The sequence below is a fragment of the Chlorocebus sabaeus genome, chromosome 12 (genome assembly GCF_047675955.1).
Source record: "Chlorocebus sabaeus isolate Y175 chromosome 12, mChlSab1.0.hap1, whole genome shotgun sequence".
NCBI classification, from domain to species: Eukaryota; Metazoa; Chordata; class Mammalia; order Primates; family Cercopithecidae; genus Chlorocebus; species Chlorocebus sabaeus.
The window spans coordinates 100,615,553-100,640,891 of record NC_132915.1 but is presented as its reverse complement, the minus strand read 5'-3'; the positions used below and the strand labels follow the sequence as shown (position 1 = coordinate 100,640,891).

Here is a 25,339-nt window from a genome sequence, read left to right as displayed (position 1 = left end):
CAGGTGCTAGGCACCAACTACGGGCTTTTCATGGCTGGTCTCGTTTATTCTTCTTATTCTTTTCTTTTTTTTTTTTTGAGATGGACTTTTGCTCTTGTTGCCCAAGCTGGAGTGCAATGGCGCGATCTCGGCTCACCACAATCTCCACCTCCTGGGTTCAAGTGATTCTCCTGCCTTAGCCTCCCAAGTAGCTGGGATTATGGGCATGCACCACCACGCCCAACTGATTTTGTATTTTTAATAGAGATGGGGTTTCTCCATGTTGGTCAGGCTGCTCTTGAACTCCCGACCTCAGGTGATCCGCCCGCCTCGGCCTCCCAAAGTGCTGGGATTACAGGTGTGAGCCACCGTGCCCGGCTCTTCTCATTTATTCTATATAACATTCCTGAAATAGTTGTAATAACTATGTTTTGGCCAGTGCAGTGGCTCATGCCTGTAATCCCAGCACTTTGTGAGGCCAAGGTGAGTGGATCACCTGAGGTTGGGAGTTCAAGACCAGCCTGACACCATGGCAAAACCCCGTCTCTACTAAAAATACAAAAATGAGCCAGGCGTGGTGGCACATGCCTGTAAACCCAACTACTTGAGGCTGAGGCAGAAGAATCGCTTGAACCTGGGAAGCATAGGTTGCAGTGAGCCAAGATCTCGCCATTGTACTCCAGCCTGAACGTCGCAGCAAGACTGTCTCAAAAAAAAAGTCATTGAATAAATAATAGTTCAAATAGTAAGCACATTTGGGAAAAATCGTGATGTTACCTGAGGAATACGTATGTGAAAGATTTTCATATACTGACGCCTACACTTTGGCAGAACTGTTTTTTTATTGTGCATATACTTTTCCTCACAATTTTTTTTTAATTAATTTTTTTTTTTTTTTTTTTGAGATGAAGTCTCACTCTATCACCTAGGCTGGAGTACAATGGCATGATCTCAGCTTACTGCAACCTCCACCTCCTGGGTTCAAGTGATTTTCCTGTCTCAGCCTCCATAGTAGCTGGGATTACAGGCTAGTGCCACCACACCCAGCTAAGTTGTTTGTATTTTTGTAGAGACAGGGTTTCACCATTTGGCCAGGCTGGTCTCGAACTCCTGACCTCAAGTGATCCACCCACCTCAGCCTCCCAAGGTGCTGGGATTACAGGCGTGAGCCACTGCACCTGACCTTCCTCATAGTATTCATGTAATAGTCACATTAATGTAATAGGGCAAAAGAGGACATGACTGTCTTTTTTTTTTTTTTAGATGAGTCTTGCTCTGTCGCCCAGACTGGAGTACAGTGGTGTGATCTTGGCTCACTGCAGCCTCTGCCTCCCAGGTTCCAGTGATTCCCCTGCTGTAGCTTCTCAGCTAGCTGGGATTACAGGTGCACACCACCACACTTGGCTAGTTTTTGTATTTTTAGTAGAGATGGGCTTTCACCATATTGGCCAGGCTGGTCTCGAACTCCTGACCTCAGGTGATCCACCTGCCTTGGCCTCCCAAAGTGCTAGGATTACAGGCATGAGCCACTGCGCCCAGCCATGACTGCCACTTTTTAAATAACCTGATATAATGTTATCTCTTGCATTTTATCAATGTAAGCTTTTTTTTGTTGTTTTTTTTCCCAGACAGCATCTTGCTCTGTCACCCAGGCTGGAGTACAGTGGCATGATAATGGCTCACTGCAGCCTTGATGTCCCAAGTTCAAGCAATCTTGCCACTTTAGCCTCCCAAGCAGCTGGGACTACAAACATGCACCACCACACCCAGCTAATTTTTGTATTTTGTGTAGAGATGAGGTTTCACCATGTTGCCCAGACTCGTCTCGAACTTCTGAGCTCAAGCAATCTGCCTGCCTCGGCCTCCCAAAGTGCTGGGATTACAGGCATGAGCCACCTTGCCTGGCCTAATGTGAACACTTTATTTATTGATTGATTGATTTTGAGATGGAGTCTCGCTGTTTTGCCCAGGTTGGACTGCAGTGGCATGATCTTGGCTCACTGCAACCCCTGCCTCCCAGGTTCAAGGGATTCTCCTGCCTCAGCCTCCCAACTACCTGGGATCACTGGCACCTGCCACCACGTCCAGCTAATTTTTGTATTTTTCGTAGAGACAGGGTTTCACCATGTTGGCCAGGCTGGTTTCAAACTCCTGGCCTCAGGTGATCTGACCGACTAGGCCTCCCAAGGTGCTGGGATTACAGCCATAAGCCACCACACCTGGCCTAATGTGAGCATTTTAATTATCCACCACTTTTCAGGGACTTAACCAATCCATACAATAGATGAGTGTCTCTTGCAAATATTTTTTACAAATATCATGTTGAATCACGACGATTTGTTTACATTTACTTCTCCTTATAGGACTTACCCCCTTCAGTGCAAGAGCAGTTTCTTGCTCTTTTTATGTTTTGTGAAATACATGATCTAAAAATTGTCAGGCATTAATAATATGCTAAAATAATGAGTTCATTCTCGTTCCAAAAAATTGACAAGTTCAGGTACTATGGCTCACGTTTATAATCCCAACACTTCGGGAGGCTGAGGCAGGAGGATCACTTGAGCACTATAGTTCAAGACCAGCCTGGGCAACATAGCGAGACTCTGTCTCTATAAAGAAATTTAAAAATTAGCCGGGTGTGGCATGCACATGGAGTCCCAGATACTTGGGAAGCTGAGGTAGGAGGATTGCTTGAGCCTGGGAGGTCAAAGCTGCAGTGAGCTGCACTCCAGCCTGGGAGACAAAGCAAGACCCTGTCTCAAAACAAAAGAACAGACAAGCACAGTATGCTTCATTTAACACACTTCCTTCACTCATTCATTCAACAAATGTTAATTATTAAATACAACCTATGTGCTAAGCACTGATGAACAAGACAGGCAAGGTCTGAGCTTAACAGGGGGCACATTACCTTAGGGATAATGAAGGATACACAATATATTAGGGATACATGACTTTCCAGTGACAATTTATTCTAGTTTTCACAAACTACACTGCTATACATTCTCTGTTTAGAGCCCTCTGTCTACTCCTTTCATTGGCCAGTTAAATCACACTTAGGTATCAGGGTACAGCTCAAACCAAGTACAGTCCCTTGACTCAGATATTTCCTCATTTGGGTTCATCTCTCCCACAGCATTTTATATTTTTTGCAACAAAATGCTGTTTTTGCAACAAAACTCCAAGTTCCCTGAAGTAGAGACATTGTCATCCCAGTATTCCCACTACTTAACATAGTGACTGGCATTTAGCAGGTGCTGAATGAATGTTTGAATTTATAATTACTTTTAAAAATGACCGGCTGATAAAGAGCAATGCTCCAATTAGGAATCAGTCAAGCTGCTACGTAGTTCCATAATTATTAGAAAACATTATTAGAAAACTGTAATTAAGGCTGGTAGCTCACACCTGTAATCACAGCACTTTGGGAGGCCAAGGCGGGAGGATCGCCTGAGGCCAGGAATTCAAAAGACGAGCCTGAGCAACATAGGGAGACTCCGTATTTATGAAAAAAAATTCAGAAAATTAGCAAGATGTGGTGGCATGCGCCTGTAGTCCTAGGTACTCAGGAGGCTGACATGAGAACACTGCTTGAGCCCGGGAGTTTGAGGCTGCTGTGAGCTGTAATGGCTCCACCACTCTTCATCCCAGGCAAGAGCGAGGCCCTGTCTCAAAACAAAACAAAAAAGCCTGCAACTATATTTAGTTGAAAATATCTTCTCACATTTCAATGAGCATATCTGAAGTTTGTGTGTTTTGAGACAGGGTCTCACTCTGTTCTCCAGGTTGGAGTGCAACGGTGCGTTCTCGGCTCACTGCAACCTCCGCCTCCTGGGCTCGAGCAATTCTCCTACCTCAGCATCCTGAGTAGCTGGGACTACAGGCATACATCATCATGCCCAGCTAATTTTTGTATTTTTTGTAGAGATGGGGTTTCGCTATGTTGCTCAGGCTGGTCTCAAACTCCTGAGCTCAAATGATCGCCTGCCTTGGCCTCCCAAAGTGCTGGGATTACAACTGTGACATTTTTACTAATGACTGGAAAGATATTTCTTTGAAATTGGGCAGTAAATATTAATGAGAAAAAATTTGAAACAAGTGATACTTTACTATCTTTAGTCGGTATATTTGGTTTTTTGTTTGTTTTGTTTTGAACCATGGCCTACAAAATAGTTGGTATATTTGAAGCAAGAGTGAAACACTGTAGAAAAAAGAATAGACTTACACCAACTAACCCTGCCTGGCACAAGTACAAGGAATTGAAAGGCAAATTACTTTGAAAATACAGGTAATATAATGCCAGATAGTGCTCACAGTTCAAATCAACACTACAACAGACTTCTTGTGATGACACCAGAATTCCGGAAGATTCAAAAGTAAACAAATGAAATTCAAACAGATTATTGATTTTACCCTCAATATACTAACTTTCCAGAGCTAAAGAAGACAGAATAACTACAAATATAATTAAATTCATTCATAATAAATGGTTTGTGGGTTAAGCTCAGATTTTATTATATAACTCAACTGAGACAATATCAATACATGTGAATAGCTAATATGCATTATTTAGGAAATACTAATGTTTCATCACTATTCCAATTCAAAAACCTTGACTTTTTATGTAACTTGAAATCATTACTAATGAAATTGGCAACGTTAAACAAGATTAAGTTTGTCTTTTTATTTTTTCTTTCGAGACAGGGTCTCACTCTGTCCCCCAGGCTAAAGTGCAGTGGCTAGATCACAGCTTACTGCAACCTCAACCTCCTTGGGCTCAGGTGATCCTCCTACCTGCTCAGCATCCCTCCGAGCAGCTGGGACTACAGGCATGCGCCACCGTGCCCAACTAACTTTTGTATTTTTTGTAGAAACAGGGTTTTGCCATGTTGGCCAAGCTGGCCTCAAACTCCTGGGCTCAAGCAATCCACCCACCTAGGTCTCCCAAAGTGCTGGGACTACAAGCATGACTCACCATGACTGGCAACAAGATTAAGTTTGAAAGGCATTAAGTTAAATAAGTAATGGCACGCTCAAACCATGTAGAAAGATGTCCGTCAAAAAAATAAACAATTTAGGCTGGCCTTGATGGCTCACACCTGTAATTCCAGCACTTTGGGAGGCCGAGGCAGGCAGATCACCTGAGGTCAGGAGTTCAAGACCAGCCTGGCCAACATAGTGAAACCCTGTCTCTACTAAAAATACAAAAATTAGGCTGCGAGTGGTGACTCACGCCTATAATCCCAGCACTTTGGGAGGCCAAGACGGGCGGATCACGAGGTCGGGGGTTCGAGACCAGCCTGGCCAATATGGTGAAACCCTGTCTCTACTAAAAATACAAAAATGAGTTGGGCATAGTGGCATGCACCTGTAGTCCCAGCTACTCAGGAGGCTGAAGTAGAAGAATCACCTGAATCCAGGAGGCGGAGGTTGCAGTGAGCTGAGATTCTGCCACTGGACTCCAGCCTGGGCAACAGACCCAGACTCCAGCTCCAAAAAAAAAAAAAAAAAAAAAAAAATAGCCTGGCATGGTGGCAGGCGCCTGTAATCCAAGGTACTTGGGAGGCTGAGGCAGAAGAATCACTTGAAGCCAGGAGGCAAAGGCTGCAGTGAGCTGAGATCACACCATTGCATTCTAGCCTTGGTGACAAGATGTCTCAAAAAGAATTTCTTAATTTAAAAATTGAAAAAGATTAAAACAACAACAACAAAGAAAGATGTCCATCAGACATCATTAAGTGAAAAGAGCAAACTGCAGAACAATATGCATGGTAAGATCCCAGAGGCAGTCTAGGAGTTAAACCCAGGAGCAAGAGTACCTGGGCTCAAGTCTCAGGTTTGCCACTCCCTGGCTGTGCAATCTTTGTCTAGTTACTTTACTTCTCTATGACTCAGTTTCTTCATCTGCAAATACATATACCAGAACCTACTTTATAGGGTATGTTCACAGGGTTTTGAAAGTTAAATGAATTAAAATGAATAAAGCAGCCAGGTGCAGTGGCTCACACCTATAATCCCAGCACTTTGGGAGGCCAAGGTGGGTGGATTACCTTAGGTTGGGAGTTCAAGACCAGCCTGACCAACATAGAGAAACCTGTCTCTACTAAAAACACAAAATTAGCCAGGCATGGTGGTGCCTGCCTGTAATCTCAGCTACTCAGGAGGCTGAGGCAGGAGAATCACTTGAACCCAGGAGGCAGAGGTTGCGGTGAGCCAAGATTGCACCATTGCGCTCCAGCCTGGGCAACGAGAGCAAAACTCCATCTCAAAAAAAAAAAAAAAAAAAAAAAATGTATAAAGCACTTAACAATTATACATAATGTTAACTATAATTTGGGGGAAAATAATTCAAATCAAATAGTAAGTGCATGTATATGTGAGAAAGAAAACCCTTCATTTTTTTCCCATTGTTTTTAGGTTTTTTTAAAAAACAAAGAACAGGTCAGGGATGGTGGCTCATACCTGTAATTCCAAAACTTTGGGAGGCTGAGGCAGGCATATCACTTTAGGTCAGGAGTTCAAGACCAGGCTCGCCAACACGGTGAAACCCCGTCTCTACTGAAAATACAAAAATTAGCCGGACATGGTGGCGTGCGCCTATAATCACAGCTACTTGGGAGGCTGAGGCAGGAGAATCGCTTGAACTCGGGAGGTAGAGGTTGCAGTGAGCCAAGACTGCGCCACTGCACTCCAGCCTGGGTAAGTGTAGGCTCCTGAGCTCAAGTGATGGAGCGCTACTCTGTCTCAAAATAATAACAATAATAATAATAATAAATAAAAATAAGTATTTATTACTTTAGTAATTAAAAAAAAAAAAGGAGCTCTCAGCCTTAGTGCCATTTTCTTGGAAACCTCTGCGCCATGACAGTCAAGTGGAGGAAGAAGCAAATGCACAAAAGAAAGATGAGGCAGAGGTCCAAGTAAACCGCTAGCTTGTTGCACCATGGAGGCCACAGGAGCAGAAACATGGAATACCAGACGCTGGGGATGCTGGTACAAGTTGTGGGACTGCATGCTACTGTCTAGAGCTTATCTCAATGGATCTAGAACTTCATCACCCTCTGATCACCGATCACCTGAAACCCACCTTGCTCATAACCAAAACTGCCCATGTTGGTCCTCTGCCCTGGACCTGTGACATTCTGGACTATTTCTGTGTTTACTTGTAGCCAAGTATAACACCCATACAATAAATCACGTCTTCCGCAGTCTTAGCTGAAGAATTTTAAAAAAAAAGAAAGAAAAGAAAAACAATAAAAATTTGACACCAAGCTCTTCCCTGCTGAAGATCTACTAGTGCAATTACTGAAACACTCAAGACAAATTCTGTAAAAAATGAGAAAATTTTCAAATGCCACAAAAAGGGCATAGTACTTAACTTCAAAAGAAGACATAGTTCAACAATAACAAGCTACACACTAACAAGCAGAGCTGCAATGGCATTAAAAGTATACCCCATTATTTCCCAGAGGAAATAAATAACATAGAAGTATCCAACCAATAGAAATAAGTGCCTATCTGGAACTTTCACAATTAGATACACCTCCATTAATTGTATGAGTGTGAAATTAAATACCACCAAATCTAATTTAACAATCTCTAATGACAACTCAGTAAGATAAATATAAATCTGGAGATCAAGATAAACCAAGTAACTAAAACAATCTAAAATCCTTAGAACACTGTAAACTTATGAGAGGAAGTTTTCACAACCCCCAGGCTTTGAGGAAGCTTTGGTCCCCTGGATGAACTTAGCTGTTTCCATAAATACAGTGGGTATACAAAACAACCAAATGAAGGAGCAGAAAGAGAACTTTGAGCCTCAGCTGCATTTTTGCTGAGCTGTAATACTGGTAAAGCCTGTTTCAAGATTCAAGAGTCCACCCTCAAAATTAAAGAAAGCATGTAAACAGAGGGCTGTCATGTACATTTCATCACATTTACCAGAATGATGTTTCATAAAAATTACATATATTCATTATCAAACTTCAAACAGCATTACTATCATTACTGTGGTTCTACCCAAAAGAAACCTCCCAGTCACCATTATCCAGTTTGTTAAAATAGCTTTTCAAAAAGAAATCAATCATTAAGATGTCTCTATACAATTATGGAATTCATAATTTCAAATAATGTGCATAATGCCTAAGAAAAAGAGAACAAATCCAATAAAAGTCAGCTATTACCATTACCATTATCATGGTAATATTTTCAAATTAAGGAACAGAAACTTATTCATAGAGAGGCCTTAATAATAAGTTACTTTGTCAGAATCCAAGTTGGCCTATCACAACCTGGAATAGTTAGATATTAAAACGACTTTGTTTTAGAGGAGTCAAAGTTAGATTCCTTGGGTTCCAAAGGAGTTAGTAAAGATGAAATAATTTCTGCATAAAGAATTAATACTCAAGCCTGTAATCCCTGCACTTTGGGAGGCCGAGACGGGCGGATCACGAGGTCAGGAGATCGAGACCATCCTGGCTAACATGGTGAAACGCCGTCCCTACTAAAAAATACAAAAAACTAGCCGGGCGCGGTGGCGGGCACCTGTAGTCCCGGCTACTGGGGAGGCTGAGGCAGGAGAATGGCGTAAACCCGGGAGGCGGAGCTTGCAGTGAGCTGAGATCTGGCCACTGCACTCCAGCCTGGGCGACAGAGCGAGACTCTCAAAAAAAAGAAAAAAAAAAAAAAAAAAAGAATTAATATATTTTTGACCGGGCACAGTGGCTCACGCTTGTAATCCCAGCACTTTGGGAGGCTGAGGCAGGTGGGCCACGAGGTCAGGTGTTCAAGAGCAGCCTGGCCAAGATGGTGAAACCCCTTCTCTACTAAAAATACAGAAATTAGCCAGGTATGGTGGCAGGCACCTGTAATCCCAGCTACTCGGGTGGTTGAGGCAGGAGAATCGCTTGAACCCGGGCAGCAGAGATTGAAGTGAACCAAGATCACGCCACTGCACTTCAGCCTAGAGATAGAGTGAAACACCATCTCAAAAAAGAATTAATGTAGTTTTTGCAAAGTTTTTCTGGTACAGAAATCTGTATTTTTAAACATTTGGCAATTCAGCCTTAAGTGTTAATAACTTCTGGACCTAATGCATTTTTGTAAAGTAGTCAAGATAATGGAAGTAAGTAAATATAAATAACACAAGTAAAACAAAGGGATAGATTAGAATTCCGCATTAGAAAGTGAAAGGAGGGCCAGGTGTGGTGGCTCATGCCCGTAATTCCAGCACTGAGGCAGGTGGATCACTTGAGGTCGGGAGTTCAAGACTAGCCTGGCTAACATGGTGAAATAACGTCTCTACTAAAAATACAAAAATTAGCCAGGTGTGGTGGTGGGTGCCTGTAGTCTCAGCTACTCAGGAGGCTGAGGCAGGAGAATCGCTTGAACCTGGGAGGCAGAGGTTGCAGTGAGTCGAGATCGCGTTACTGCACTCCAGCCTGGGCAACAGAGCAAGAGTCCATCTCAAAAAATAAAAAATAAAAAAATAAGTTAATCTAAGTCCGAAAAATATAAGTATTTCGTCAAAATTAAGATTGTCTGGCAGGATAATACTACACTCTGATCCTAGGAGAAAGGAAAAAGGCTAATATGCCTTGACTAATTTTTTTGTCTTTTTTCCGATAGAAGAACCATGTGGGTTTAATCTTTCCAAAGATTCACAGAAAATAAATAACACATAAATTGGTAAGGAAAAAAAAAAGAACTAAACACGTTTGACAACATGCCTTCTACTAGTCTCCAGCGTGGGTGTACTGGCATTATAAGGGAGCAAGACCAAGCAAGCACCTTTTCGGACAGACATCTTAGATTAACAAGCAGACACAGTATCTGTTTATACACTTACTAGAGTATGTTTAAAGCCTGTATTTTTTAAATGGCTTACAAAAAAAGGTATATAAAAACATAATTTTGGCCACACACACACACACAGAGTATTAGAACTAAATTTATACTTTTATACTTTTCTTTCAGACACAAGCACCTATCAGGTATCTGCTTCATCTTCAAACTCAAAAAAAATTATAGAAACCCATGTGAAGTCTATGAAGTCCTTCACTCAACCATTCTTTTTTTTTTTTTTTTTTTGAGATGGAGTTTCACACTCGTTGCCCAGGCTGGAGTGCAATGGAGCGCAATGGCGCGATCTCAGCTCATGGCAACCTCCGCCTCCCAGGTTCAAGCGATTCTCCTGCCTCAGCCTCCTGAGTAGCTAGGATTACAGGCATGTGCCACTACGCCTGGCTAATTTTGTACTTTTACTAGAGAAAGGGTTTCTCCATGTTGGTCAGGCTGGTCTCAAACTCCCGACTTCAGGTGATCCACGCACCTTGGCCTCCCAAAGTGCTGGGATTACAGGCGCGAGCCACTGTGCCCGGCCTCAACCATTCATTTATATATATATTAAATATCAGAAACTGAAGTATCAAGATATTCACCACTTCCTCTGACCACTGTATCACCGAGTTTTAAACTGGGTTTCAGCTTTGAAACAAAAAATAACCACCTTTCTGAAATGCTTTTACAAAATCATAATACATATTGAAACATATGCAGAAAAATTAGAAAATATAGGTAAGCATAAAGAAAGATTTTTTTGTTTTTGTTTTTTTGAGACGGACTCTCGCTCTGTCACCCGGGCTGGAGTGCAGGGGCACAATCTCGGCTCACTGCAAACTCTGCCTCCCAGGTTCAAGCAATTCTCCTGCCTCAGCCTCCCAAGTAGCTGGGACTACAGGTGTGTGCCACCATGCCCAGCTAATTTTTGTAATTTTAGTAAAGACAGGGTTTCTCCATGTTGGCCAGGCTGGACTCAAACTCCTGACCTCAAATGATCCACCCGCCTCGGCCTCCCAAAGTGCTAGGATTACAGGCATGAGCCACTGTGTCTGGCCAGCAGTAAATTTTAACTGACTATAATCTTAGTTACCAGAAATCAAACAGCTAGGTGCCTAAAACTTATTCTAAAATGTGTATACAGTACAAACTTTTTGGTCCTAGTTCCTTTACAAATTAAAACATCTGGCCAGGCATGGTGGCTTGAGCCTAGCCCAGCACTTTCGGAGGCTGAGGCGGGCAGATCACTTGAGATTAGGAGTTTGAGACCAGCCTGGCCAACATGGTGAAACCCTGTCTCTACTAAAAATACAAAACATTAGCCAGATGTGGTGGCGGGCGCCTGTAATCCCAGCTACCAGGGAGGCTGAGGGAAGAGAATCACTTGAACCTGGAAGGCAGAGGTTGCAGTAAGCAGAGATCACGCCACTATACTCCAGCCTAGGCAACAGAGCAAGACTCTGTCTCAAAAAAAAAAAAAAAAGCCAGGCACGGTGGCTTATGCCTGTAATTCCAGCACTGCAGGAGGCTGAGGTGGGTGGATCACTAGAGGTCAGAAGTTCAAGACCAGCCTAGCCAACATGGTGAAACCTTGTCTCTATTAAAAATACAAAAAATTAGCAGGGCATGGTGGCACCTGTAATCCCAGCTACTTGGGAGGCTGAGGCTCAGTGAGCTGAGATGGCATCACTGCACTCCAGCCTGGGTGACACAGCGAGACTCCAACTCAAAAAAAAAAAAACTAAAATATCTTGAAAAGGATTACTTAAGGAGTTAAAGTTGAAAATAATTCTATGCAAACACAATTTAGGCAGTTCAAGTGTAAAACATACATAACTGAAAATTAACTCCAGAGAAGGAGATGTGTATGACAAAAAAACAGCCTCCAAAAACTTGAAGGAAAAAAAAATACTCAACTAAACATTTGAAAATTATTTTTTCAAGTACTAGTCTGTCCAAAGCAAATAAGAAGGACTCAGCTGGGCAAAGTAGCATGCTCCTATATTCCCAGCTACTCAGGAGGCTGAGGCAGGAGGATCACCCTGTTCAGGCCAGGAGTTTGAGGCTGCAGTGAACTATGATAGCACCACTGCACTCTGACAACAGAGTGAGGAATATGTCTTAAAAAAAAAAAAAAAAAAAAGATTCCACTTACATAAAAATTAAAAATCTGTAGCTGTATGCAAACTTAAAAAAATTATTTAAAAAATTATTTTTAAATCCTACTTTACCTTTGAGATTCCTAGAATGTATAACCAACTCTCTCCAGTACACTTACCCCTAAAGAAAAAAAAAAAGAAAAAGGAAAAAATAATAAACTGAATGTGTTACCACTGGAATGTACCTACTTTCACTATTAAACTATCTACAAACAGTATGAGTGGCTGGGCGCAGTGGCTCATGCCTGTAATCCCAGTAGTTTGGGAGGCCGAGGCAGATGAATTACTTGAACTCAGGAGTTCGACACCAGTGTGGGCAACATGGCAAAACCCTACCTCTACAAAAAATACAAAACTTGTATTTAAAACTCGTCCTGTCAAACAAAAATAAAATACAAAATACAAAAATTAGCCAAGCATGGTGTCATATGCCTGTGGTCCCAGCTACTGGGAAGGCTGAGGCAGGGGAATCTCTTGAGTCAGGGAGGTGGAGGCTGCAGTGAGCTGTGATCACGCCACTGCACTCCAGCCTGCATGACAGACCAAGACCTTGTCTCTAAAACAAAAACAAAAATCAATATTAGGGGTAATTATTCCAAATAAACTAATTAAACTGAAGCATACATTTACAGAGCAGCAAGTTTTTTATTGTTAGTTGCACCAACAAAAGATCAGTACATATTGTCACAATTTCCAGAATGCCATGATTAGGTAGTGTCACCTTGTAAGGTAATAAGAACTATGTGCCATCACTGGAGAGCAGCTCACAAATCCTCAGTGGAGCCAGCTGGGTAAAGTGAGACGTGACAACGCTGTGACAGTGGCTAAGAAAGCACCAGGAGAGGCCGGGCGCGGTGGCTCAAGCCTGTAATCCCAGCACTTTGGGAGGCCGAGACGGGCGGATCACGAGGTCAGGAGATCGAGACCATCCTGGCTAACACGGTGAAACCCCGTCTCTACTAAAAAATACAAAACACTAGCTGGGCAAGGTGGCGGGTGCCTATAGTCCCAGCTACTCGGGAGGCTGAGGCAGGAGAATGGCGTGAACCTGCGAGGCGGAGCTTGCAGTGAGCTGCGATCCGGCCACTGCACTCCAGCCTGGGTGACAGAGCGAGACTCCGTCTCAAAAAAAAAAAAAAAAAGAAAGCAAGCACCAGGAGAATAAAGTTCTTGGGGGTTTTTGGTTTTTTTTTTTCTTTTTTGGAGACTGAGTTTTGCTCTTGTTGCCCAGGCTAGAGTGCAGTGGTGTTGATCTCGGCTCACTGCAACCCCAGGTTCAAGTGATTCTCCTGCCTCAGCCTCCTGAGTAGGTGGGATTACACGCGCGAGCCGCCACGCCCAGCTAATTTTTTTTTTTTTTTTGAGATGGAGTCTTGCTCTGTCGCCCAGGCTAGAGTGCAGTGGTGCAAGGTCAGCTCACTGCAAGCTCCGCCTCCCGGGTTCACGCCATTCTTCTGTCTCAGCCTCCCCAGTAGCTGGGACTACAGGCGCCTGCCACCACACCCAGCTAATCTTTTGTATTTTTAGTAGAGATGGGGTTTCACAGTGTTAGCCAGGATGGTCTCGATCTCCTGACCTCATGATCCACCCACCTCGGCCTCCCAAAGTGCTGGGATTACAGGCGTAAGCCACTGTGCCTGGACAATTTTTTGTATTTTTAGTAGAGACGGGATTTCATCATGTTGGCCAGGCTGGTGTCAAACTCCTGACCTCAGGTGATTCACCCGCCTCAGTCTCCCAAAGTGCAGGGATCACAGGTGTGAGCCACTGCGCTTGGTCAAATAAAGTTTATTTTAAAGTCTAGCAGCTAGGAGTAGTGGCTCACACCTGTAATCCCGAAGCTTTGGGAGGCCAAGCTGGGAGGATTGCTTGAGCCCAGGAGTTCGAGAACAGCCTGGGGAACACAGGGAGATCCTGTCTCCCCAGTAATTAAAAAAAAAAAAAAAAAAAAAAAATTTTTTTAATTGGCTGGGCGTGGTAGCTCACCCCTCTAATTCCAGCACTTTGGGAGGCCAAGGTGGGCAGTTCACCTGAGGTCAGGAGTTCAAGACCAGCATGATCAACATGGTGAAACCCCATCTCTACTAAAAATACAAAATTTGCTGGGCATGGTGGCACATGCCTGTAATCCCAGCAACTCGGGAGGCTGAGGCAGGAGAATTGCTTGAACACAGCAGGTGGAAACTGCGATGAGTTGAGATTGTGCCATTGTATTCCAGCCTGGGCAACTAGAGCGAAACTCCATCTCAAAAAATAAAAATTACAACAATTAATTAACTGGGTATGGTGGCGCATCCCAACCTACTCAGGAGGCTGAGGTGGGAGGATCGCTTGAGCCCAGGATGTCAAGGCTGCAATGATCCCTGATAGTGCAATTGAACTCCAGCCTAGACAACAGAGCAAGACTTGTCTCAAAATTCAAATTCCTGGGCTCAAGTAATGTCCATCTCGGATTCCCAAAGTAAAATGTACATCTTCTATGTATAAAGTAAACATGGCAAAATGTTAACAGCAAATCTAGGTGAAAGATATATGAATGTTTGCTGAACAACTCTTCTGTAGGCTTACAATTTTTCAAAGAGTTGCAAAAATAATATTTAAAAGTTATGGATTACAAAAAAACAAAATCTGCTGGGTTCAGTGGCTCATGCCTGTAACCCCAGCCCTTTGGGAGGCCAAGGCAGGGGGATCACTTTAGGTGAGGAGTTCAAAACCAGGCTTGCCAACATGGTGAAACTCCATCTCTACTAAAAATACAAAAAACTAGTCAGGTGTGGTGATACGTGCCCGTAGTACCAGCTACTCAGGAGGCTGAGGCAGGAGAATCTCTTGAACCCAGGAGGGGGAAGTTGCAGTGACTTGAGATGGCGCCACTGCACTCCAGCCTGGACCACAGAGCAAGACTCTATCTCAAAAAACAAACAAAAAGAAAAAAACAAAACAGCAGAAAATAGGGAAAGATACAAATAATAATTTAGCACGTATATTCTGCCTCCCAGAATTAACTGTTAATTGTCACAGTTGTGTCTAGCCTCAAAAAAAAAAAAAATTATAGCTATTGGGCTGGGCGCAGTGGCTCACGTCTGTAATCCCAGCACTTTGAGAGGCCGAGGCGGGCGGATCACGAGGTCAGGAGATCAAGACCATCCTGGCCAACATGGTGAAACCCCGTCTCTACTAAAAAATACAAGAAATTAGCTGGGCGTGGTGGCGGGCGCCTGTAGTCCCAGCTACTCGGGAGGCTGAGGCAGGAGAATGGCATGAACCTGGGAGGTGGAGCTTGCAGTGAGCTGAGATCGCGCCACTGCACTCCAGCCTGGGCGACAGAGTGAGACTCCGTCTAAAAAAAAAAAAAAAAATTGTAGATATCATCCCCTTTGCCACTACCTCCCATTCGTATTCCCTTATAGACATGAAATTATAGAGTATGCTTATTTTCACCTTTATTTGACAGTATTTGCTGCAAATACTGTCTCCAAAAGCAGCTGTACCAGTTTATGCTCAACCAACAGTTTTTCCTCCTCCCAACAGTAACTGGTAGCAGTTTCTTTTTTTTAAAATTTTTTTATAAATTTTTTCTTTTTTAATAAAGATGGGGGTCTCACTTTGTTGCCCAGGCTGTTCTTGAACTCCCCAGTTCATGGTCTCAAGTGGCCCTCAACCTCCAAAAGTGCTAAAATTACAGGCAGAAGCTACCACGCCTGGCCAGTAGTTTCCAAAATTACCATTTTTGCCACATCTTCACCAATATTTGATATTGTCAGACATGAATTTTTTTTTTTTTTTTTTTTTGAGGTGGAGTCTCACTCTGTTGCCCAGGCTGGAGTACAGTGGTGTGATCTCAGCTCACTGCAACCTCAGCCTCCCAGGTTCAAGGGATTCTCCTGCCTTAGCCTCCCAAGTAGCTGGGATTACAGACATGTGCCACCACACCCAGCTAATTTTTATATTTTTAGTAGAGACGGGGTTTCACCATGTTGGCCGGGTTGGTCTCAAACTCTTGACCTCAGGTGATCCGCCCACCTCGGCCTCCCAAAGTGCTGGGATTACAGGTGTGAGACACTGCACCCAGCCCAGACATGAAATTTTTTTAATAAATCTGATGTGAAAAACATATTTTCACTTATTTTGGCTTTCACTTCCTTGATTACTAATCAGTTACACTGATTGTAATTCAGTGCTAATTCTAGCACCAATATTGCTTTCTAGAGCTCCTTTGCTTTCATTTTGATAGAAGCAAATTTGTGGCCCTCAACATACTGAATAAGAGAGCAATTAAGAAACAATGCAGCTGGACACAGTGGCTCAAGCCTGTAATCCCAGCACTTTGGGGGGCCGAGGCAGGCAGATCACGAGGTCAGGAGTTCAAGATCAGCCTGGCCAACATGATGAAATCCCGTCTCTACTAAAAAATACAAAAATTAGCTGGCCGTCATGGCACCTGCCTGTAGTTCCAGCCCAGGAGGGAGACTGAGGCAGGAGAATCGCTGGAACCGGGGAGGCAGAGGTTTCAGTGAGCCGAGATCATGCCACTGCACTCCAGCCTGGGAGACAAAGTGAGACTCCCTCTCAAAAAAAAAAAAAAAAAAAAAGAAAACAAAAAGAAACAATGCCAGGCGTGGTGGTGCCTACCTATAGTCCTAGCTGCTTGGTAAGGCTGAGGCAGGAGGATCACTTGAGTCCAGGAGTTCAAGTCCAGTCTAGGCAATGCAGCAAGACCTTGTTTCAAAAAAAAAAAAAAGAACGAAGAAAGAAGGAAGAAGAATGAGGAGAAATAAAACAATCTAGGATCACACAGTAAAAGGTAAAAGAACCTAAGCAAAACAAGAACTTCACCTACAGATTCTCCCTTTTATTACATCATACAAAGTGAAGAATAATCAAACCTACATGGCAGCATGTACCAAGAATGATTAGTCCCCAAATGAAACCAAATGCTCACAAAAGCACAACATAGTGCTGGGAAATAATTTTCTGTATTTAAAAAAATGTAAGATGGCCAGGCGTGGTGGCTCACTCCTGTAATCCCAGCACTTTGGGGGGCTGAGGCAGGCAGATCACTTGAGGTCAGGAGGTTCGATGGCCAGGCGTGGTGGCTCACTCCTGTAATCCCAGCACTTTGGGGGGCTGAGGCAGGCAGATCACTTGAGGTCAGGAGGTTCGAAGTCAGCCTGACCAACATGGTGAAACCTGGTTCCTATTAAAAATACAAAAATTAGCCAGGTATGGTGGCAGGCACCTGTAGTCCCAGCCACTGGGGAGGCTGAGACAGGAGAATCACTTGAACCTGGGAGGCAGAGGTTGCAGTAAGCTGAGATCGTGCCACTGCACTCCAGCCTGGGTGACAGAGCAAGACTCCATCTCAAAAAAAAAAAAAAAAGTAAGATGAAAAACATAAGATGAAATTCAACCCAGTATGTCTAATAAGATTTGCAAGATTTTAAATGGATGTGCTTTATTCTTAGAAATAAAATACTTAGCTTCTATAAACTCATCCATTCATTTATTTAATCAGCAAGTATTTACTTAGCACCTATTGTGTGCCATCCACTATTCTGGAACAGCAGTGAAGACAAAGTCTCTATCGTCATGAAGCTAACATTCAAGGAAAAAAAGAAAAAGATTAAAATACTCTATAAATACACGTACAAGCGACATAATAAGAGATAGAAGCACGCTATAAAGAAAATAAAGGGGAAGAGGACAAAGAATGACAAAGAGAGTGATGTAAGGATGCAGAAAGTGACAGGGAAGATCTCTCCGAGGCAGTGACTTACAATATGGTGTGTTCAACTCAACATAAACTGTTCCAGTACCAATTATCTGCTTCATAAAAAGTTTTCTCTACCTTTTCATACTCCCCCTTCATTTTTTCCAGAAAAAGTGCACTGTAGTGGTTTTCTATTATTGCTATTATCTTAGAGGGGAAAAAAAATCTCCTTCAAGATGTTGACAGGTTGTTTACAAACAGGTAAAAATTTCAAGCCACACACAGTCTGAAGAAAATGTTAAGAGAGATTTGTCAGTGAGAAGGCTAATGCCAAAATGAAGCAAATAAGAATTTGAAAACGAATTTCAAGAAAATGACTTACCAAATTTTCAACTCTATAGTTCACATATGAAAAGAAAGTTAATAGCAAGAGTAAAACGGCTTTTGGGTTTTTTGTTTTTGTTTTTCGTTTCTGTTTTTCTTTTTGAGGCAGAGTCTCACTCTGTCTCCCAGTGGCACGATGTCGGCTCACTGCAACCTCTGCCACCCAGGTTCAAGCGATCCTCCCGCCTCAGCCTCCCAAGTAGCTAGGATTACAGGCAACCACCAAGGCACCTGGCTAATTTTTGTAGTTTTAGTAGAGATGGGGTTTCACCATCTTGGCCAGGTTGGTTTTGAACTCCTGACCTCATGATCCACCCACCCTGGCCTCCCAAAGTGCTGGGATGATTACAGGAATGAGCCACCACGCCCGCACCTTTTTTTTTTTTTTTTTTTTTTTTGATACGGAGTTTTGCTCTTACCGTAGCCCAGGCTGGAGTGCAATGGCACAATCTCGGCTCACTGCAACATCCGCCACCTGGGTTCAAGCAATTCTCCTGCCTCAGCCTCCTAAGTAGCTGGGATTACAGGTGCCCGCCACTACGTCCAGATAATTTTTGTATTTTTAGTAGAGACAGGGTTTCACCATGTTGGCCAGACTGGTCTCAAACTCCTGACCTCAGGTGATCCACGCACCTCGGCTTCCCAAAGTGCTGGGATTACAGGCATGCGCACCATGCCTGGCCCAAAAAACATATTTCAAGAGAGATTCTCCTGTTTTTCATTTAAAGATAGAAAAATTAGGGCCAGGCACGGTGGCTCACGCCCGTAATCCCAGCACTTTAGGAGGCCGAGGTGAGCAGATCACAAAGTCAGGAGTTTGATTCCAGCCTGGTCAACATGGCGAAACCCCGTCTCTACTAAAAAAAACAAAAATTAGCCGGGCGTGGTGGTGCACTCCTGTAATCCCAGCTACTCAGGAGGCTGAAGCAGAATTGCTTGAACCCAGGAGGCGGAGGTTGCAGTGAGCCGAGATCACATCATTGCACTCCAGCCCGGCCAACAAGAGTGAAACTCCGTCCCAAAAAAACAAAATTCCACCTCCATGATTTAAAGAAAACCAGCAAACAGTAAAATTTCTTTTCACAGGGTTACATCAGAACATCAGAGCTTACAGAGCTGCAATCACTTGGAACTGGGGAGGTGCCTTAATACAAAAATTAAAGGCCAACATACTCACTTCCCTGTCTTCTTCCAATTATTTTGTTCACTCCCCATTACCCTGAATGAAACATCTATGGTCTGTTCTTTCAAAATAACTACTCTCGGCAGGACGCGGCGGCTCACATCAGTAATCCCAGCACTCTGGGAGTCCGAGGCAGGCAGATCACCTGAGGTCAGGACTTTGAGACCAGCCTTACCAACATGGTGAAACCTTGCCTCTACTAAAAATATAAAAATTATCTGGGCGTGGTGGTGGGTGCCTGTAGTCCCAGCTACTCAGGAAGCTGAGGCACGAGAATCACTTGAACCTGGGAGGCTGAGGTTGCAGTGAGCGGAGATCACGCCACTGCACTCCAGCCTGGGCAACAGAGCCAGACTCCATCTCAAAACCAAAAAAAAAAAAAAAAAAAAAAAAAGGCTACTCTGATCCCATCCAAATCTTTTATCTCCTGATTATGAAATTCTCTTTCGTCTACGCTGTCATCCTGTCTGACTTCAATGACTCAGATGTTCTTCTAAGTAGACTTATAGATTCAAAAAAACTTACTTCTATTTCAGGAGGGTTTTTGTTGTTGTTTTTGAGACGGAGTCTCACTCTGTCGACAGGCTGAGAGTGCAGTGGCGTGATCTCGGCTCACTGCAACCTCCACCTACCGGGCTCAAGCGATTCTCTTGCCTCAGCCTCCTGAGTAGCTGGGACTACAGGCACAGGCCACCACACCCAACTAATTTTTGTATTTTTAGTAGAGATGGGTTTCACCATGTTGGCCAGGATGGTCTCCATCTCTTGACCTCAGTGATCCGCCCGCCTCAGCCCCCCAAAGTATTTCAGGAGTTCTTAATCTTTTTGTGCATGGACCTCATTGGCAGTCTGGTGAAGCCTATGGTCCCGTTCTCAGATTTCTTTTAAATGCATAATTAAATACATGGGATTGCAAGGGAAGCCAATTACACAGAAATATTAGCAACACAACTTAACAAACTAATATGGTAATAATATATGTACAGCCTTACTATCACATTAAATAATAAGGTCTTAACAGCGGGTCTAGTGACACCAGAAATTCAAAGAAGTGATAACCATAAATGATATTCTGAGCTGTCTGCAACTGTAAATATGATACAAAAATATTCGAAATTTTTATTGATGACAAAGTCATACGCGTTGCTAATTCTACTCTGGCTTGTCCACATTCACAACTGAAGGAAAGAATAAGTTTCAGATAGCAGTCAATAAAAATAATGATGTCATTTTATCATCCTAGTGAAAGAACCCTTCTAATTCTATCCGTCAATGAACTCCAGTTTAAAACCCCTCTCTAGTTCAAAGTCCTGCTCAGAACTTATTTTCGTCATAAATTTAAAAATAAAAACACTGATTCCTCCTTTGACCTGGTTCTCATCTGAACCTATCACTATGTCTCCCTGTTTTTATGCACATTTATACACAGAACCCTGTGTGTACTTCTGTGGTTTGCCTAGCCAGCACCCATTACAATTTTGCCAGTCAATAAAAGGTGAACTCGAAAGGGATGGAAATAACCAACAGCTCCCTCACTTTCAGACCTCCGACAGCAAGAGGAAAGATGCCAAGTATGGTGAGCGTCTGTGGTAGGTGGGCTGCCCCTAGACCCGTGTGTCCAGCTTGTCAAGCTTCCCCGCAGCAGGACATCTTTATCAGCGACACTCAAAAGACATTCCATTTCGTTCTCGCCTCCTGTACTCAGTTCCCTACCTGCCGGGCCTCTAGTCTCTGGCCCCCACCCGAGACCGCTCAGCGGTACCCCAGTCCCTTCCCATCCCATCCCCCACGCGCCTCGTCCTCTCCTTAGACCCAGGCCGCCCTGGCTCCTGCGCGCCGCCACATTTCTCCCGTGGGCCTAACCCAGTGTCCCCCAAACCCCACCTCGCCCGACACTGACGGGAAGGTCCCGGGACCCCGGGGTCAGTTGGACCGGACGGCCCGGCCGTCAGAGGCAGGCTGCGGCCCTAGGCCGGAGCAAGCCGGCCGCGAGGCAGGGAGCGGCGCACCGCGCGCGGGCTAAATCGGGACGCGCGCTCACCAAGGAGCTCATGCGGATGAGGACACGGAGGATTCTGCCGGACCGCCACTCGGCCTCGGAGCCGTCGCCCTCGCCGGTGACTGCCCCAGCCGCCGCTGCCGCCACCTTCGCCACTCGCCTGTTGGCTTCCCTGCGTCCTGCAGCGGCGCTGCCGCCACGCCAGCGCGCGTGCGCGGCGCCGCGGGCGCCCCTGGGAGCGGTAGTTCCGCCCGGGAGGCCGGGGCTCCCACTTCCGCCTTAGGCAGCCCTAGGTCAGCTGCCCGCTGAGGCGGTCGTGGGTGTCCGGGTCCGGAATCGTCTTCCGGAAGGTTGTTTACCAGGCCTAAGCCCTGGTTTCCGCCTGCAGTAATGCTAGAAGTGAAGAATCCGACTGAGCAAGTATGTGTAAAGCAAAAATGTAGAGCGTTTTATGCTTTCTGTGACAACGCTCAGTTGCCCAGGACACATTATTCGAAAGAATGACTCTCTTTCTCTTGTCTCTCTCTCTTTCTCTCTCAACACACACGCACACACCACTCACAAACCTCAAACCTCCCTTCCTTTTTTTTTTTTAGAGACAGAGTCTCGCTCTGTCGCCCAGGCTGGAGTGCAGTGGTGCGATCTCGGCTCACTGCAAGCTCCGCCTCCCAGGTTCACGCCATTCTCCTGCCTCAGTTTCCCGAGTCTCTGGGACTACAGGCACCCCCCACCACGCCCAGCTAATTTTTTGATTTTTAGTAGAGACTGGGTTTCACCGTGTTAGCGAGGATGGTCTCGATCTCCTGACCTCGTGATCCGCCCACCTCAGCCTCCCAAAGTGCTGGGATTACAGGCATGAGCCACCGCTCCCGGCCCCTCCCTGCCCTTTTGTTCAAAGTGCCATTAATTGGTTTGGATGGTATCTGGATTTTAAGTATTAAATCTGCTTTCCCACTTCTCAGTTTCTAAAATCTTATGGTAAACTTGACCATGCAGTTATTTTAGGTAAGTCAATAGATGAGCTGTCTAATAATTTTTTTAACAGCGTAACTCAGAAGTCAAGTTAGCTGAGTTAACAGTCTAGAAACCTTAAAATTGCAAGATACCTCCTTAAAGGTCACTAGTGCAACTGCCGCCCAGGCAGGAATTCCCTCTCATACATTCAGCCAGATGGTCATCTTCTGGTTCAACAGTTCAAATTTCAGGGAGCTCACTCCCTCAAGTAATGCAGCCTGCTCCACTGTTGGACAGCTCTAAATGTTAGAAAGTTCTGCCTCCTGCTGAGCTGAAATCTGTTTCCCTTTATTTCCTTCCATTGCTGGTAGTTATGCTGCCTGGAGTAATACAGAATGTCTTCCACTTGACAGCTCTTCAAAAAATTGAAAACAATGATTATATCCACCAACACTGGGAGTCTCCAGGCAAAAAAAAGGAAAAAAGTAATAATCATTTTCCCAGCTATTTCAAATCAAACTGCTTTCCATCTACTCACCTCCCTTGATGTGTCCCCTTTAGGGGCATGGTGGCACATGCCTGTAATCCCAGCACTTTGCGAGGCCAAGGCAGGAGGATTGCTTGAGCCCAGAAGTTCAAGACCAGCCTGGGCAACATAGTGAAACCCCATCTCTACAAAAACAATACAAAAATTAGACAGCCATGGTGGCGTGCACCTGTAGTCCCAGCTACTAGGGAGGCTGAAGTGGGAAGATCACCAAGCCCAAAGAGGTCAAGGCTGCAGTGAACTGTGATCATGCCACTGAACTCCAACCTGGACAACAGAGTGAAACCTGTCTCAAAACAAAACAACAACATTAACATAATTGCTTCATATTTATTGCCTTGTTTTATGACTACATAGGTAGTAATAGAACCACCCATGGTAGACTGCTCAGGTGTTATTGCTATTGTGTTGCCATTCAACTCATTCAGGAATTCAGTCAGCTCTGTTACAAGACATTACTCAATGCACCACTGGCATGAAATAGGCAAGAGGATACAATTTACGATCTAGGGTGGCATGGAACTTCCGCAGATTAAGGATCATCATAATAAGCCAAGGTACAAAGCATTCTGAGATTCCCAGAGAGAATGGCCTCTTCAAGTCGAGGGGTCATGACTTTATGGAAGAGGTGACACTTGGGAGTTACTGGATGGTTGGATTTCAAGACAAGAGATGGCATTCGTGGACTGCCAAGGAAGAACTCAGCCTTAGCAAAATGAATGCATCCACAGTGGGCTCTGGAACACTGCATCTGGGTAGGCTGGAGCACCCAGGCCAGGGAGGAGGGGAAGGAGAGGCTCCAAAAGTTGCAAAAGAATCTTCAGGGAAGCTCCATTGCATGTGAGAAGTAAAAAAGGAACTAGAATGGTCAGTTAATTTTCTGAGCCCCGTTCTGTCACCTACAAATGAAGAACTTGAACTAATAAGCAGTTTTCTTTTTTTTTTTCCAGTCAGCATACTCAAGGAATTCAAATCTCCTGCTAGAACTATGGATCACTACAACAGTGATTCTTAGGAAATATGGAATAGGTGTTATTTTCATCCCTTTTACACATGGGAAGGTAAACTCAGGCTGGGCGCGGTGGCTCAAGCCTGTAATCCCAGCACTTTGGGAGGCCGAGACGGGTGGATCACAAGGTCAGGAGATCGAGACCATCCTGGCTAACACGGTGAAACCCCGTCTCTACTAAAAAATACAAAAAACTAGCCGGGCGAGGTGACGGGCGCCTGTAGTCCCAGCTACTCGGGAGGCTGAGGCAGGAGAATGGCGTAAACCCGGTAGGCGGAGCTTGCAGTGAGCTGAGATCCGACCACTGCACTCCAGCCTGGGCGACAGAGCGAGACTCCGCCTCAAAAAAAAAAAAAAGAAAGAAAGAAAGTAAACTCAAGAGGTGAAAATTTGCTCAAAATCAATAAATAGTACTCACTGAGGGCAGATCACTGTCTCCCTGGAACCTGGCGTACTGCCTAGAATGTAATAAATGTTTGGTTTTTGTTTTTTAAATGAATGGATGAATACACAGTAAACTCTGTCCAAAGCCCCTTTCTTTCCACTACACAACTCAGTCTTCCCTGACATAGAAGGATATGAAAGTTACTTGTTCATAGTCACAAAATTCTTACTGGACCTTGTGTATAGTTTAGTTCTTCAGCCTCCCAACTCCATACTCTATTAAACTACTCTGCCTCAGAATCGCAAAACATTTTTTTAATGTTCTTTTTCCTTCTACATATGCACAGCCAGTCTTAGAAGTAAGCTAAGAAAGGGCCGGGCGCGGTGGCTCAAGCCTGTAATCCCAGCACTTTGGGAGGCCGAGACGGGCGGATCACGAGGTCAGGAGATCGAGACCAACCTGGCTAACACCGTGAAACCCCGTCTCTACTAAAAAATACAAAAACCTAGCCGGGCGAGGTGGCGGGCGCCTGCAGTCCCAGCTACTCGGGAGGCTGAGGCAGGAGAATGGCGTAAACCTGGGAGGCGGAGCTTGCAGTGAGCTGAGATCCGGCCACTGCACTCCAGCCTGGGTGACAGAGCGAGACTCCGTCTCAAAAAAAAAAAAAAAAAAGAAGTAAGCTAAGAAAGCAGATGCTATGGCTAAGTGAGTTGAGGGGCCTCTGGCAAGTATTTCTGGTCAAAAAAAACTTTTATCAGGCCAGGCGCAGTGGCTCAAGACTGTAATCCCAGCACTTTGGGAGGCCGAGGTGGGTGGATCATGAGGTCAGGAGATCAAGACCATCCTGGCTAACATGGTGAAACCCTGTCTCTACTAAAAATACAAAAAATTAGCCGGGTGTGGTGGCGGGCACCTGTAGTCCCAGCTACTCAGGAGGCTGAGGCAAGAGAATGGTGTGAACCCGGGAGGCAGAGCTTGCAGTGAGCCGAGATCATGCCACTGCACTCCAGCCTGGGCGACAGAGCAAGACTCTGTCTCAAAAAAATAAATAAATAAATAAATAAATAAAAACCACTTTATCCCTAGGTCCCTCAAAGGCCCCCAAACTTCATCACTTGTATTGAATCGCAAATGTTAACTCGAGGTGAAAATTTAATCTAAACCAATACACAGTCCATGAGGGCACAGAC

General features: G+C 44.5%; 1 protein-coding gene across 8 annotated transcripts in view; it reads right to left on the bottom strand.

The window, feature by feature from the left end:
- The window catches only part of GAPVD1 (GTPase activating protein and VPS9 domains 1), a 108,533-nt gene extending 87,082 nt beyond the window's left edge, over window positions 1-21,451 (bottom strand). For 5 of the 8 annotated variants that reach the window (XM_037994098.2, XM_037994099.2, XM_008006244.3 and 2 more), the window contains exon 1: window positions 21,297-21,448. The gene's annotated coding sequence lies outside the window, so the exon portion shown is untranslated. Of the gene's footprint in view, window positions 1-6,441; window positions 6,538-16,610; window positions 16,698-21,296 lie in introns of all 8 variants that reach the window. The other 3 variants (XM_073021922.1, XM_073021921.1, XM_037994101.2) reach the window with 3 other exon arrangements.
- Between the last annotated feature and the right edge of the window lie 3,888 nt (window positions 21,452-25,339).